This window comes from Microcaecilia unicolor, chromosome 4 (genome assembly GCF_901765095.1).
Source record: "Microcaecilia unicolor chromosome 4, aMicUni1.1, whole genome shotgun sequence".
NCBI classification, from domain to species: domain Eukaryota; kingdom Metazoa; phylum Chordata; class Amphibia; order Gymnophiona; family Siphonopidae; genus Microcaecilia; species Microcaecilia unicolor.
The window spans coordinates 169,745,883-169,762,346 of NC_044034.1; the positions used below are offsets into that span (position 1 = coordinate 169,745,883).

General features: G+C 49.6%; 1 protein-coding gene across 1 annotated transcript in view; it reads left to right on the forward strand.

Moving 5' to 3' along the window:
• AGBL2 (ATP/GTP binding protein like 2) overlaps positions 1-16,464 on the forward strand; it is a 262,082-nt gene that overhangs the window by 161,140 nt on the left and 84,478 nt on the right. The window lies entirely within an intron of this gene.

Genomic DNA, 16,464 nt, shown 5'->3' on the forward strand with positions numbered 1-16,464 from the left:
TTTCAAGTGGGCTACTAAACATCTAAGATACTTAGGGGTCAATTTAACAGCGACTCTGGACATGTTATAACAGGCTAATAATGTCCCACCCATGATATAGTTAAGTTTGGCCATCGATCCAACTCCTTCCACAGGGATTTCAACATTGCTGGGTAGAGTCCATACAATAAAGATGGTAGTCCTCCCCAGGCTGCTCTATTTATTTGCTGCTCTGTCTATTCTTCTATCAGAGGCCTTTTTTAAGCAGCTTCATAAAAAAGGTTTTTAGATTCATATGGCGGGTTAAACCACCTAGGGTACAAAAGAAAATTTTGTCTCCAAGGGGGTATGGCTGTGCCCAATTTTAAATTCTATTATCAAGCAGCTCAGCTCAAAACTTTACCTCATTGGGTATGGGACAAACGTAAGAGCTGGCTGCAGCTGGAACAGCAGCTACTTGGGGAGACCCCCTTAAGGGTGGTTCCATGGATTCTGTTGGATGCTTTATGAGCTCTTAAAAGAATTGAGAATCCAGTAATGAAATGGACCCTTACCCTGTGGTACTAAACTAGGCTAAAGCTTTTTCGGGAAGAACCTACTTTTTTGCTACCTCAATCTGCTATGCTTCTGGCATATGCTATGCTCCTGTGATAAAACTTATTGTAATTGGGCAGGGATGGCCTTAGCACCTTAGAAAAGTTGATGGAAGATGGGGCGCTAGTGCCTTTTGTAGAGCTACAAGAGGAATATGGCTTCACGCAATGGAATTTTTTCAATATAGACAAGTATTAGAATTTGTACGCCGAAAGACCTGGAAAGAATTATCATTGGAAGAAACACTTCTGGAGTGGGCAGTCCAAGGTGGCAGTGGAAAGGGTAGTATTACACGGTTCTATCAGGAGTTACTGTCACAGAGCCCTATACCACTTCACTATAAAGAATCATGGGAGAATATGCTGGGTACAGTCTTTGAGGTTCAGGAATGGGAGAAGAACCTGAAGTATTTGTTACAGGTCTCCATAGCATTCAACATGGTAGAGAATGGGTACAAGATTCTATACCAATGGTATAGAACCCCAACATGATTGAAAGCCATGTCTGGGCTTCTAGGCTTGGATAATTGTTGGTGGGGATGTGGTGCTCGGGAAACCTTTGAGCATATTTGGTGGACTTGCCCTAAAGCTTGATTGTTTTGGGGCCAGGTGATGCAGTTGGTCTCGGATATTATGGGCCAGCAGGTGGACAAATCTATGGCTGGCTTTCGCTCAGAAGTATTGGCTAAACTACACCATAACTATGTGATGTCAAAGCTAACTGCACTTAAATGTAATAGATGCCTCGCTTTTCAGCGCATCTGGGATAGTTATATTACATGAATTGAGGTGAATGATCCGGTAATGGGTACTGTGGATCAAACCTAATTGGTCATTGACAATCTCTCTCTTGGCAGGACTTTAGGCGGGAGGGGAGGGACGTGGGGAGGGGTGTGGAATGGTTGGGTTTTGATGATTGTTATCATAGGCACTTACTGAAGAATCACAGTGTGTCATGCAAAATCTGTTCGGGATTTGGAGTTGTTGGGTTTGTTTGATTGTATTGCTTATAAAAACCTTTCTCCGAGGACAAGCAGGCTGCTTGTTCTCACTGATGGGTGACATCCACGGCAGCCCCTCCAATCGGAAACTTCACTAGCAAAGGCCTTTGCTAGTCCTCGCGCGCCCATGCGCACCGCGCATGCGCGGCCGTCTTCCCGCCCGAACCGGCTCGTGTTCGTCAGTCTTCTTTTGTCCACGCTCGGTACGGTCGTGTTTGCGCCGTTCGCGCCCCTTAAGTTGACCCTCGCGTGTCTTTTGACTTTTTCGCTCTTTAAAAAAAAAAAAAAAAGGGGGGGGATTTCGGAGAAGGGCCTTACGGTCTTTTTCCCTTCCCCGTATTTCTAGTTTTTGGCCCCGATAAGTTTTCTTTCATTTTCGGGGTAGGTCCCTTTGAGGCCTCGAGTCGAGTTTTTTTCTCCCCCCTCTTTTTGGTGCCTTACCGCAATTACGAGTTTTGATTTCGCCGGCGTGATTTTTCCGCCATGTCATCGAAGTCTCCCAGCGGCTTCAAGAAGTGCACCCAGTGCACCCGGGTAATCTCGCTCACTGAAAGGCACGCGTCGTGTCTTCAGTGTCTGGGGGCTGGGTACCGCCCGCAGGCCTGTAGTCTTTGCGCCCTTTTACAGAAAAGGACTCAGGTAGCGAGATTGGCTCAGTGGAACGTTTTGTTCTCGGGCTCTTCGTCGGCATCGGCACCGGGAGTATCGAGTGTGTCGACGTCGACAGCGTCAAGACCTCCGCCCTCGGCCGCGACTGTATCGATTGCATCGAGGCATCGACCATCTGCATCGTCGGGGCCGAGACATCGAAAGGCTGCGTCGGCGTCGGTGGTACCGGGACCTCCACTAGTGCTGATGTCGTCGGACGGTGGTGCTTCGTCTGGAGTGCAGGTGAGGGCTGTCCATTCCCCTGCTGGTGGCGGTGAGCCTTCGGGTGGGTCTCCCCCTACCCTGAGGGCTCCTGCGGTACAGCCCCCCCGAGACCGACCTTCTTTGGCCTCGCCCCCGAGGAAGCGACGGCTGGATTCTACGTCCTCCTCGTCGGTACCGGGAAGCTCCGGTGACATGCTTCGTTTGAAAAAGTCAAAGAAGCATCGACACCGGTCCTCCTTCCCGCTTCGGTACGAGAGCTCTGGGTCGCCGAGGGAGTCGGCACCCAGCAGGCATCGGCACCGGGAGGACCGCTCACCCTCTGTTCAGGAGGTGTCGATGCGCTCCACCTTGGACAGCCCGGAACAGCCTCCACGCCCGGAACAGACTCTGACTTCGACTCCTGCATCGGCTTCCATGTCTTTTTCCACAGCCGCCCTGCACGAGAGTCTCCGGGCCGTTCTCCCAGAGATCCTGGGAGAGCTGTTGCGCCCTTCCCCTCCGTACCGGGGGGTGCTTGCGCCACCGGTACCGTCGAGTGAGGCGCCGGCTGGCCCCTTGCCCGGGGTGAGGTCTCCGACATTGGTGCCGCCTTGCTGGTACCGACTGCGGTCGCCTCCCAGGAAGGCTCCCCGACGACGTCGGCGGAGGGAGCTTCGCCGGTGCGGGCGAGGGAGTCTACCTCTCGACGCTCCCACCGTGGCCGTGGTTCCACGGAGTCGAGCTGGGCACGGCTTCAGACACAGGTTCGTGAACTTGTGTCTGATACCGATGGTGAGACCTCATGGGAGGAGGAGGAGGACTTCAGATATTTCTCTGACGAGGAGTCTGATGGCCTTCCTTCTGATCCCACTCCCTCCCCTGAAAGGCAGCTTTCTCCTCCCAAGAGTCTGTCTTTTGCGGCCTTTGTCCGGGAGATGTCTACGGCCATCCCCTTCCCGGTGGTTGTGGAGGACGAGCCCAGGGCTGAAATGTTTGAGCTCTTGGACTATCCTTCTCCACCTAAGGAAGCGTCCACAGTACCCATGCATCATGTCCTAAAAAAGACATTGCTGGTGAACTGGACCAAGCCTTTAAGTAATCCCCACATTCCCAAGAAGATCGAGTCCCAGTACCGGATCCATGGGGACCCAGAGCTGATGCGCACTCAGTTGCCTCACGACTCTGGAGTTGTGGATTTGGCCCTAAAGAAGGCTAAGAGTTCTAGAGAGCATGCTTCGGCGCCCCCGGGCAAAGACTCTAGAACCTTAGACTCCTTTGGGAGGAAGGCCTACCATTCCTCTATGCTCGTGGCCAAAATTCAGTCTTACCAGCTCTACACGAGCATACACATGCGGAACAATGTGCGGCAGTTGGCGGGCTTGGTGGACAAGCTCCCTCCTGAGCAAGCCAAGCCATTTCAGGAGGTGGTCAGGCAGCTGAAGGCATGCAGAAAATTCCTGGCCAGAGGGGTGTATGACACCTTTGATGTTGCGTCCAGGGCCGCTGCTCAAGGTATGGTGATGCGCAGACTCTCATGGCTGCGTGCCTCCGACCTGGAGAATAGGATCCAGCAGCGGATTGCGGACTCGCCTTGCCGTGCAGACAATATTTTTGGAGAGAAGGTCGAACAGGTGGTAGCGCAGCTCCACCAGCGGGATACCGCTTTCGACAAGTTCTCCCGCCGGCAGCCTTCAGCTTCTACCTCCACAGGTAGACGTTTTTATGGGGGAAGGAAGACTGTTCCCTACTCTTCTGGTAAGCGTAGGTACAATCCTCCTTCTCGACAGCCTGCGGCCCAGGCTAAGCCCCAGCGCGCTCGCTCTCGTCAGCAGCGTGCGCCTCAGCAAGGCCCCTCGGCTCCCCAGCAAAAGCAAGGGACGAGCTTTTGACTGGCTCCAGCAAAGCATAGCCGACATCCAAGTGTCAGTGCCGGGCGATCTGCCGGTCAGAGGGAGGTTGAAAGTTTTTCACCAAAGGTGGCCTCTCATAACCTCCGATCAGTGGGTTCTTCAAATAGCCCGGCAAGGATACACCCTCAATTCGGCCTCAAAACCTCCAAATTGTCCACCGGGAGCTCAGTCTTACAGCTTCCAGCACAAGCAGGTACTTGCAGAGGAACTCTCCGCCCTTCTCAGCGCCAATGCGGTCGAGCCCGTGCCATCCGGGCAAGAAGGGCTGGGATTCTATTCCAGGTACTTCCTTGTGGAAAAGAAAACAGGGGGGATGCGTCCCATCCCAGACCTAAGGACCCTGAACAAATATCTGGTCAAGGAAAAGTTCAGGATGCTTTCCCTGGGCACCCTTCTCCCCATGATTCAGGAAAACGATTGGCTATGCTCTCTGGACTTGAAGGACGCCTACACGCACATCCCGATATTGCCAGCTCACAGACAGTATCTGCGATTTCAGCTGGGCACACGTCACTTCCAGTACTGTGTGCTACCCTTTGGGCTCGCCTCTGCGCCCAGAGTGTTCACGAAGTGCTTGGCTGTAGTAGCAGCGGCACTTTGCTGGCTGGGGGTACACGTGTTCCCATATCTCGACGATTGGCTGGTGAAGAACACATCCGAGGCAGGAGCTCTACAGTCCATGCAGATGACTATTCGCCTCCTGGAGCTACTGGGGTTTGTGATAAATTATCCAAAGTCCCATCTTCTCCCAGTACAGAGACTCGAATTCATAGGAGCTCTGCTGGATTCTCGGACGGCTCGTGCCTATCTCCCAGAGTCGAGGGCCAACAACTTGTTGTCCCTCGTCTTGCGGGTGCGAGCGTCCCAGCAGATCACAGCTCGGCAGATGTTGAGATTGCTGGGCCACATGGCCTCCACAGTTCATGTGACTCCCATGGCCCGCCTTCACATGAGATCTGCTCAATGGACCCTAGCTTCCCAGTGGTTTCAGGCTGCTGGGGATCTAGAAGACGTGATCCACCTGTCCACGAGTTTTCTCAAATCCCTGTATTGGTGGACGATTTGGTCCAATTTGACTTTGGGACGTCTTTTCCAATTCCTCAGCCACAAAAAGTGCTGACTACGGATGCGTCTCTCCTGGGGTGGGGAGCTCATGTCGATGGGCTTCACACCCAGGGAAGCTGGTCCCTCCAATCTTCTGGAGTTGCGAGCGGTCTGGAACGCTCTGAAGGCTTTCAGAGATCGGCTGTCCCACCAAATTATCCAAATTCAGACAGACAACCAGGTTGCCATGTATTACATCAACAAGCAGGGGGGCACCGGACCTCGCCCCCTGTGTCAGGAAGCCGTCAGCATGTGGCTGTGGGCTCGCTGTCACGGCATGGTGCTCCAAGCCACATATCTGGCAGGCGTAAACAACAGTCTGGCCGACAGACTGAGCAGGATTATGCAACCTCATGAGTGGTCGCTCAATTCCCGAGTAGTGCGCCAGATCTTCCAGGTGTGGGGCACCCCCTTGGTAGATCTCTTTGCATCTCGAGCCAACCACAAAGTCCCTCAGTTCTGTTCCAGGCTTCAGGCCCACGGCAGACTGGCATCGGATGCCTTCCTCCTGGACTGGGGGGAGGGTCTGCTGTATGCTTATCCTCCCATACCTCTGGTGGGGAAGACTTTGTTGAAACTCAAGCAAGACCGAGGCACCATGATTCTGATTGCTCCTTTTTGGCCGCGTCAGATCTGGTTCCCTCTTCTTCTGGAGTTGTCCTCCGAAGAACCGTGGAGATTGGAGTGTTTTCTAACCCTCATCACACAGGACGAAGGGGCGCTTCTGCATCCGAACCTCCAGTCTCTGGCTCTCACGGCCTGGATGTTGAGAGCGTAGACTTTGCCTCTTTGGGTCTGTCAGAGGGTGTGGAGGAGGTTTGCCGTCTGGTGTGACAGCAAGGCCCTAGATCCTCGCTCTTGTCCTACACAGACCCTGCTTGAATACCTTCTGCACTTGTCTGAGTCTGGTCTCAAGACCAACTCTGTAAGGGTTCACCTTAGTGCAATCAGTGCATACCATTACCGTGTGGAAGGTAAGCCGATCTCAGGACAGCCTTTAGTTGTTCGCTTCATGAGAGGTTTGCTTTTGTCAAAGCCCCCTGTCAAATCTCCTACAGTGTCATGGGATCTCAATGTCATTCTCACCCAGCTGATGAAACCTCCTTTTGAGTCACTGAACTCCTGTCATCTGAAGTACTTGACTTGGAAGGTCATTTTCTTGGTGGCAGTTACTTCAGCTCGTAGAGCCAGTGAGCTTCAGGCCCTGGTAGCCCAGGCCTCTTACACCCAAATTTCATCATAACAGAGTAGTCCTCCGCACTCACCCTAAGTTCTTGCAAAGGTTGTGTCGGAGTTCCATCTGAACCAGTCAATTGTCTTGCCAACATTCTTTCCCCGTCCTCATTCCTGCCCTGCTGAACGTCAGCTGCACACATTGGACTGCAAGAGAGCATTGGCCTTCTATCTGGAGCGGGACACAGCCCAACAGACAGTCCGCCCAATTGTTTGTTTCTTTTGATCCCAACAGGTGGGAGTGGCTGTGGGGAAACGCACCATATCCAATTGGCTAGCAGATTGCATTTCCTTCACTTACGCCCAGGCTGGGCTGGCTCTTGAGGGTCATGTCACGGCTCATAATGTTAGAGCCATGGCAGCGTCGGTAGCCCACTTGAAGTCAGCCACTATTGAAGAGATTTGCAAAGCTGCGACATGGTCATCTGTCCACACATTCACATCTCATTACTGCCTGCAGCAGGATACCCGACGCGACAGTCGGTTCGGGCAGTCAGTGCTTCAGAATCTGTTTGGGGTTTAGGATCCAACTCCACCCCCCTAGGCCCATGTTTGTTCTGTTACAGGCTACACTCTCAGTTAGTTGAATAAATTGTTAGGTCAATCTCAGTTATGTCCTCGCCGTTGCGAGGCCCAATTGACCATGTTTGTTGTTTTGAGTGAGCCTGGGGGCTAGGGATACCCCATCAGTGAGAACAAGCAGCCTGCTTGTCCTCGGAGAAAGCGAATGCTACATACCTGTAGAAGGTATTCTCCGAGGACAGCAGGCTGATTGTTCTCACAAACCCGCCCGCCTCCCCTTTGGAGTTGTGTCTTCCCTTGTCTTTGTCTTGCTACATATGGGACTGACGAACACGAGCCGGTTCGGGCGGGAAGACGGCCGCGCATGCGCGGTGCGCATAGGCGCGCGAGGACTAGCAAAGGCCTTTGCTAGTGAAGTTTCCGATTGGAGGGGCTGCCGTGGACGTCACCCATCAGTGAGAACAAGCAGCCTGCTGTCCTCGGAGAATACCTTCTACAGGTATGTAGCATTCGCTTTAAATAAAGCTTCAAAACGTTAGTGCTTCTTTGTAAAAAGACCCCCTAATGACTACTTGTGCATCTAACAAAGAGACTTCCAGGTGGGCAGGATCACTTAATATATAATTGGTACCTTGAAAGGAAATACAACATCTGCATGGAAAATGTAGAAAAAAAGAAGTACCCAAAGCTTAAAACCCTGGGTTTCAAAAGGTTTTGTTGTTTTTTTTACCCAAAGGACTGTGCTTTTAATAATTGCCCACCCTTTATGCAGGTAAAGGATATGCACATTGTTCAACAATATGTTCTATTTACCTCCACACTGTAGAGACATTCAGGCATTAGGCCAGGGGAGGCAATAACACATGTGGTTTAGCTGGAAAAACTACCCCCAGACAAAGCAGGCAATAAAGCAAAACTACCCAGGTGGTTTTGCTTTGATTATTTTTTTTCATCTCTTTTCATGTATTAAGTTGTGTGGTAGCCATGTTAGTCCACTGTTTATTTCACATATTAAAAACATATACTGCTAATTTGGCTAAAAGCCATAAGTACATAATTACATAAGTATTGCCATACTGGGACAGACCAAAAGTCCATCAAACCCAGCATCCTTTTTCCAACAGTGGCCAATCCAGGTCACAAATACCTGGCAAGATCCTGAACAAAACATTTTATATTGCTCATCCCAGAAATAGTGGATTTTCCCCAAGTCCATTTAATATTTGGTCTATAGACTTTTCCTTTAGGAAGCCGTCCAAGCCTTTTTAAAACTCTGCTAAGCTAACCTCCTTTACCACAATCTTTGGCAACAAATTCCAGAGTTTAATTACACGTTGAGTGAAGAAAACTTTTCTCCTATTCGTTTTAAATTTACTACATCGTAGCTTCATCGCATGCCCCCTAGTCCTAGTATTTTTGGAAAGCGTAAACAGACGCTTCACATCTACCCATTCAGTTCCACTCATTATTTTGTAGACCTCTATCATATCTCCCCTTAGCTGCCTTTTCTCCAAGCTGAAGAGCCCTAGATGTTTTAGCCTTTCCTCATAGGGAAGTCGTCCCATCCCCTTTATCATTTTCATCGCCCTTCTCTGTACCTTTTCTAATTCCACTATATCTTTTTTGAGAAGCAGCGACCAGAACTGAACACAATATTTGAGGTGCGGTCGCACCATGGAGCAATACAAAGGCATTATAACATCCTCATTTTTGTTTTCCATTCCTTTCCTAATAATACCTAACATTCTATTTGCTTTCTTAGCCGCAGCAGCACACTGAGCAGAAGGTTTCAAAGTGGTTTACTGCATGCACAATTAAAAAGATGTATCCTTTAGCATTAATTTTTTTATTGGTGCAAACTGTGAGGTTAAACAGAACCTGCACTGTTTGCACTAATGTGGGCATCTCAATTAGTGCCCACTTCTGTATATGAGAAAGGTGATTGACAGTAGAGAAAGGATGTAGTGCTTTCCATGTATGCAGTCTTGATAAGGATTCCTGAAAATAAACATTGACTTTTTAAAAACATTTCCTCAGTTTGTTCATATGTGCTGGTGCATGATCTTTCTTTTAGAATGAATAAGATATTTACTTAGTAAAGTAGTAACAAGGACTGATACCATCTCTCTATATAAAACGCACCTCCAACGTTCTAATGAAGCCGGACTTCCATAGTTGTGTAGATCGCTGTTCTCCCATGAGTGTCTGCCCCGCTTCGCGTCACAACGTGATGACGTTGAGGGCGGAGCAATGACACTCATCGAACCGCATCGCTCACCCAACTGAGAGGAGGCAGAGGAATGGAACACCACGCCAGGAGCAGCCCCCTCCGACACACACACCGCCCCCCTTGCAAACGGACTCACAAAATCACATTGAATCGCAACACTCACCTGACTGAGAGGAGGCAGAGGAACGGATCGCCATGCCAGGAGCAGCCCCCTCCGAGCCACACACCGCCCCCCCTGCAAACGGACTCACAAAATCCCATCGAATCACATCGCTCACCCGACTGAGAGGAGGCAGAGGAACACCACGCCAGGAGCAGCCCCCTCCAAGCCACACACCGCCCCCCCCTGCAAATGGACTCACAAAATCCCATCGAATCGCATCGCTCACCCGACTGAGAGGAGGCAGAGGAACGCCATGCCAAGAGCAGCCCCCTCCGAGCCACACACCGCCGCCCCTTCAAATGGACTCACAAAATCCCATCCAATCCCATCGCTCACCCGAGAGGAGGCAGAGGAACGGAACGCCATGCGAGGAGCAGCCCCCTCCAACCCACACACCGCCCCCCCTGCAAACGGACTCACAGGGAAGTGGAAGGGGAGACCAACATGCATGCAAATGGTGGAAGGCTGTCAAAACAGAACAATTACTATTGAAGCCTAACAAAAATGCACTGTTGCTGCCTGCCCCGCTCTCTCACGCTTTCAAAAATAATCACTTACACTCACTCTCAGCCATATGTTGCTGCCTGCCACACTCTCTCACTCTTTTAAAAATACACACTTACACTCACTCTCAGACATACTGTGCCACTTCCACATACACACACACACACACACACACACACACAATCAATCTCTATGACACAACACACACACCCTCTCTGTGTTACACAGACACAGTCATGCACGCTAACAGTTCCCCGCCACCCCCTCCTGTCACTCTCACACACATACATAATTACTGTCTCACACACACACACATACTGATGCAGCCTCCAACTTCGCCAGCCCTGCCCACACCTTTCACAATCTCAGACTGAGGAACAACATGTCTGAACCGCACTACAATCACCCCTCAACACCCTAGCAATTCAATACCACCCCTCCCCCCCTCTGACATTCTGACACACACACAAATCTCTCACACATATACACAGACACTTGCCCCCACCCTCCCAGTTACATCCACCTCTCTCAGTTTCACAGATACACACACACGATCTCTCTCTGTCACACACACACAGATTATCTCTCTAACCACAATTATATTCAGAAGTGTGTGTGTGTGTGTGTGTGGGGGGGGGTGTTCTCTAATACAACTGTTTAAACATTAATGCCACAAAGTCATTACCTTGCTAGCGCTCGTTTCATTGGTTTCAGAAACGGGTCTTTTTTACTAGTAAGTACATAAGTATATAAGTAATGCCACACTGGGAAAAGACCAAGGGTCCATCGAGCCCAGCATTCTGTCCATGACAGCGGCCAATCCAGGCCAAGGGCACCTGGCGAGCTTCCCACACATACAAACATTCTATACATGTTATTCCTGGAATTGTGGATTTTTCCCAAGTCCATTTAGTAGTGGTTTATGGACTTGTTCTTTAGGAAACCATCTAACCCCTTTTTAAACTCTGCTAAGCTAACGGCCTTCACCACGTTCTCCGGCAACGAATTCCAGAGTTTAATTATGCGTTGAGTGAAGAAAATTTTCCCGGATTTGTTTTAAATTTACTACATTGTAGTTTCATCGCATGCCCCCTAGTCCTAGTATTTTTGGAAAGCGTGAACAGATGCTTCACATCCACATGTTCCACTCCATTCATTATTTTATATACCTCTATCATGTCTCCCCTCAGTCGTCTCTTCTCCAAGCCGAAAAGCCCTAGCCTCCTTAGTCTTTCTTCATAGGGAAGTCGTCCCATCCCTGCTATCATTTTAGTCGCCCTTCGCTGCTCCTTTTCCAATTCTACTATAACTTTCTTGAGATGCAGCGACCAGAATTGAACACAGTACTCCAGGTGCGGTCGCACCATGGAGCGATTCAGCGGCATTATAACATCTTCACACCTATTTTCCATACCTTTCCTAATAATACCCAACATTCTATTCGCTTTCCTAGCCGCAGCAGCACACTGAGCTGAAGGTTTCAGTGTATTATCGATGACGACACCCAGATCCCTTTCTTGGTCCGTAACTCCAAACGTGGAACCTTGCATGACATAGCTATAATTCGGGTTCTTTTTTCCCACATGCATCACCTTGCACTTGCTCACATTAACCGTCATCTGCCATTTAGCCGCCCAGTCTCCCAGTCTCGTAAGGTCCTTCTGTAATTTTTCACAATTTATTTTTTATTTTTGTTACATTTGTACCCCGCGCTATCCCACTATGGCAGGCTCAATGCGGCGGGCAATGGAGGGTTAAGTGACTTGCCCAGAGTCACAAGGAGCTGCCTGTGCCGGGAATCGAACTCAGTTCCTCAGTTCCCCAGGACCAAAGTCCACCACCCTAACCACTAGGCCACTCCTCCACTCCTGTCGCGAGTTAACGACTTTGAATAACTGTGACATCAGCAAATTTAATTACCTCGCTAGTTACTCCCATCTCTAAATCATTTATAAATATATTAAAAACTCCAGATTTGGACGCCATACTTGCAAATTCTTAGCCCTAGGGGACGCAGTCTGCTTATCAATGCCTGATAAAGTCGAAGGGAGTGGGAAGGAAGTGAAGGCTGCCTAGAGTTGAAGATTGAGATAGGAATACACATTGCTTGCTGGGGAGGTGGAGGTAGGTGGGGGAGGGGTAGGGGGGAACTTGGAAGTTGGGTGGGGAGGTGGTTAGAGGGTGTGGGGAGTAACGTATTATAGTGGAGACTTGGATTTGGAGTACCAATAAGGTGGTAGAGAGCCTTGGACATGAGCTGATATCTCTGAGACAAGGGGATGCCTCTTCTGTCAGAAACTGGATACCAAGCAGAAGGGTGGTTTTCCAGATACCAAGAAAGATGAAATTGGACCCATGTCTCCGCCCATCCTGAGAACACTCAACATACTCCTGTAACTGCGGAACCACTGGAGAGGGGGGGGAGGGGGGAAGGGAAGGGTAATTACCAATAAAAGTTTGACACTGTTTTACTGTTGTATGGTTAAATACTGTAAGTTTCATGCGATCTGTATTAATGACATTATTGTGATGTTCCATATTTTGAGGTGTCAATAAAATAATTGAAACATAAATATATTAAAAAGCAGCGGTCCTAGCACAGACCCCTGAGGAACCCCACTAACTACCCTTCTCCATTGTGAATACTGCCCATTTAACCCCACTCTCTGTTTCCTATCCTTCAACCAGTTTTTAATCCACAATAGGACATTTCCTCCTATCCCATGGCCCTCCAATTTCCTCTGTAGCCTTTCATGAGGTACCTTGTCAAACGCCTTTTGAAAATCCAGATACACGATATCAACCGGCTCCCCTTTGTCCACATGTTTGTTTACTCCTTCAAAGAATTGAAGTAAATTGGTCAGGCAAGATTTCCCCCCACAAAAGCCGTGCTGACTTGGTCTCAGTAATCCATGTCCTCAGATGTGCTCTGTAATTTTGTTTTTGATAATAGCCTGTACCATTTTCCCCGGCACCGACGTCAGACTCACCGGTCTATAATTTCCCGGATCTCCCCTGGAACCTTTTTTGAAAATCGGCGTTACATTGGCCACCCTCCAATCTTCCGGTACCACGCTCGATTTTAAGGATAAATTGCATATCACTAACAGTAGCTCTGCAAACTCATTTTTCAGTTCTATCAGTACTCTAGAATGAATACCATCCGGTCCAGGAGATTTGCTACTCTTCAGTTTGCTGAACTGCCCCATTACGTCCTCCAGGTTTACCGTGAAGTCAGTAAGTTTCTCAGGCTCGCCCGCTTGAAATACCATTTCCGACACCGGTATCCCACCCAAATCTTCCTGTTCCGAGGCAGAGAGAGCAAGGAACCAGCAAGGCGCCGTCACCCCCCAGCGGCATGCACTCGGCGGATTGGCCCTCCTGCCCGCTCCTCACCGCCTTCCAGGTATGTTCTCACGGGGGGGGGGGGGGGTTGTGCTACGGAGGGGGGAGGGTGCGTCGTGCCGGGGGGGTGTGCAGCGGCGACCCGCCCCAGGTGTCAGCTGCCCTCACGACACCACTGCTCCAGTCTTGCTTGCTTCCAGGAAAGATTCCACAAAGAGATGTTACTCTTTCAAATGGAGGAGGTTTCTATGTCTGGTGTGACAGCAAGGCCCTAGATCCTCTTTCTTGTCTTACACAGACCCTGCTTGAATACCTTCTACATTTGTCAGAGTCTGGTCTTAAGACCAACTCCGTAAGAATTCATCTTAGTGCTATTAGTGCTTTTCATTATCGTGTGGAGGGTAAGCCTATCTCTGGACAGCCTTTAGTTGTTCGCTTCATGAGAGGTTTGCTTTTGTCAAAGCCCCCTTTCAAACCTCCTACAGTGTCATGGGATCTCAACGTCGTTCTCACCCAGCTGATGAAACCTTTTGAGCCACTGAATTCCTGCCATCTGAAGTACTTGACCTGGAAGGTCATTTTCTTGGTGGCTGTTACTTCAGCTCGTACAGTCAGTGAGTTTCAAGCCTTTGTAGCCCATGCTCCTTATACTAAATTTCATCATAACAGAGTAGTCCTCTGCACTCACCCTAAGTTCTTGCCAAAGGTGGTGTCAGAGTTCCATCTGAACCAGTCAATTGTCTTGCCAACATTCTTTCCCCGTCTTCATACCCGCCCTGCTGAACGTCAGTTGCATACATTGGACTGCAAGAGAGCATTGGCCTTCTATGTGGAGCGGACAAGCCACTTCAGACAGTCCACCCAAATGTTTGTTTCTTTCGACCCTAACAGAAGGGGAGTGGCTGTCGGGAAACGCACCATTTCCAATTGGCTAGCAGATTGCATTTCCTTCACTTACGCCCAAGCAGGGCTGACTCTTGAGGGTCATGTCACGGCTCATAGTGTTAGAGCCATGGCAGCATCAGTGGCCCACTTGAAGTCAGCCACTATTGAAGAGATTTGCAAGGCTACGACGTGGTCATCAATCCACACATTCACATCTCATTACTGCCTTCAGCAGGATAGCTGACGTGACAGTCGGTTTGGGCAGTCGGTGCTGCAGAATCTGTTCGGGGTTTAGAATCCAACTCCACCCCCCTAGGCCCATTTTTATTCTGTTTCAGGCTGCACTCTCAGATGTTTCTTCGTAGGTCAATCTTTGTTATGTTCTCACTGTTGCGAGGCCCAATTGACCCTGTTTGTTGTTTTGAGTGAGCCTGGGGGCTAGGGATGCCCACATGTGAGAACAAGCAGCCTGCTTGTCCTCGAAGTTACTTACCTGTAGCAGGTATTCTCCGAGGGCAGCAGGCTGATTGTTCTCACCAACCTGCCCACCTCCTCTTTGGAGTTGTTCCTTTCTTTGGTTTTGCTTCATAAGTTGACTGAACCGGGACTCTCGCACGACGGGCGGGAAGACAGCCGCACATGTGCGGTGCGTGCACCCGCGCGCTCGAAGGCTTTTAGCAACCTTTGTTGCTAGCAAGATTTTCCGGACCTGGGGCTGCCGTGGACGTCACCCACATGTGAGAACAATCAGCCTGCTGTCCTCGAAGAATACCTGCTACAGGTAAGTAACTTCGCTCTCCTGTAGCGTGGACCCACAAAAATCCAGGTAGTACATCAAACTCCTGTAGCGTGGACCCACAAAAATCCAAGTAGACATCAAACTCCTGTAGTGTGGGATTTTTGCTGTTGAATTAAAGGATTTGTCCTGATTTTGGAGGCTCATAGTGCTTTTCTTTGTTCTTTTTGGTTTGAACTGTAGATGGGCCATGCTTTATTACTTTTATGGAACAAAAGATTTTTGAAAGTCTTCACAACTCTTTGTTTATTCGATTCTTGATGTACTGCTTATCTGTGGTATAACCAAAGTGGTTTACATATTATATGCGGGTACTTTCTTTATCCCTAGTAGGCTCACAATCAAAGTTTAGTACTTGGGGCAATGGAGAGTTAAGTGACTTGCCCAAGGTGACTTACCTGCTTATAATCAAAAGAGAAAAACGCCTATATTGCGTCCCAAATCGGGAGATGGGCGTCTTTCTCCCGTGGGCGCCCAAATCAGTATAATCGAAAGCCGATTTTGGGCGTTTCCAACTGCAATCCGTCACGGAAACGGGTAAAGTTGACGGGGGCGTGTCGGAGGCGTGGTGAAGGCGGAACTGGGGCGTGGTTATCAGCCAAGGAGAGATGGGCGTCTTTAGCTGATAATCGAAAAAAAGGCGTTTTTACCGCAATTTTGGGTCACTTTTTGTGGACCCTTTTTTTTCACGAACAAGTCCCAAAAAAGTGCCCCAACTGACCAGATGACCACTGGAGGGAATCGGGGATGACCTCCCCAGACTCCCCTAGTGGTCACTAACCCCCTCCCACCAAAAAAACCCCACTTTAAAAACTTTTTTTCCAGCCTCTATGCCAGCCTCAAATGCCATACCCACCTCCATGACAGCAGAATGTGTTCTATCCTGTGACAGCCTTTCCCTGGTTCTGATGTGGCTCTCGGGTGAGTGTGACACCTTTTCTGTCATGCGCACTGCAGAGTCACATCAGCAGTGCATTGTGGTGGGTGTAGGTTATTGGGCTCCGTGATTCCATTAGCTTGTGGCAAATGCTCACGATGTTGGTAGTTGGTAGGCTCTACCCCCATGGTGCTTTTCCCCCTGCTTACTGGGTCAGAGTGTGCCCTGTTTTATTTCCGGTAGTCCATGAGGTAGTGACCATTTTTGTAAGCCAGTTTTAGATCCCTTTCACGTGTTAGCTACGTTACAGAACTTAGTTCTTACCTTGAATGTGGCTGAAAGAGGGCATTGTACACCATTCTGCCAGCTCTGACCTACTGCTAATCTCAGTACCAGGGAGACTCGTTGCCAGTGGGGCACAACCTCTGATCTGCAGTTAACTGTGAGTAAGCATGCTTATTCCAATAAAG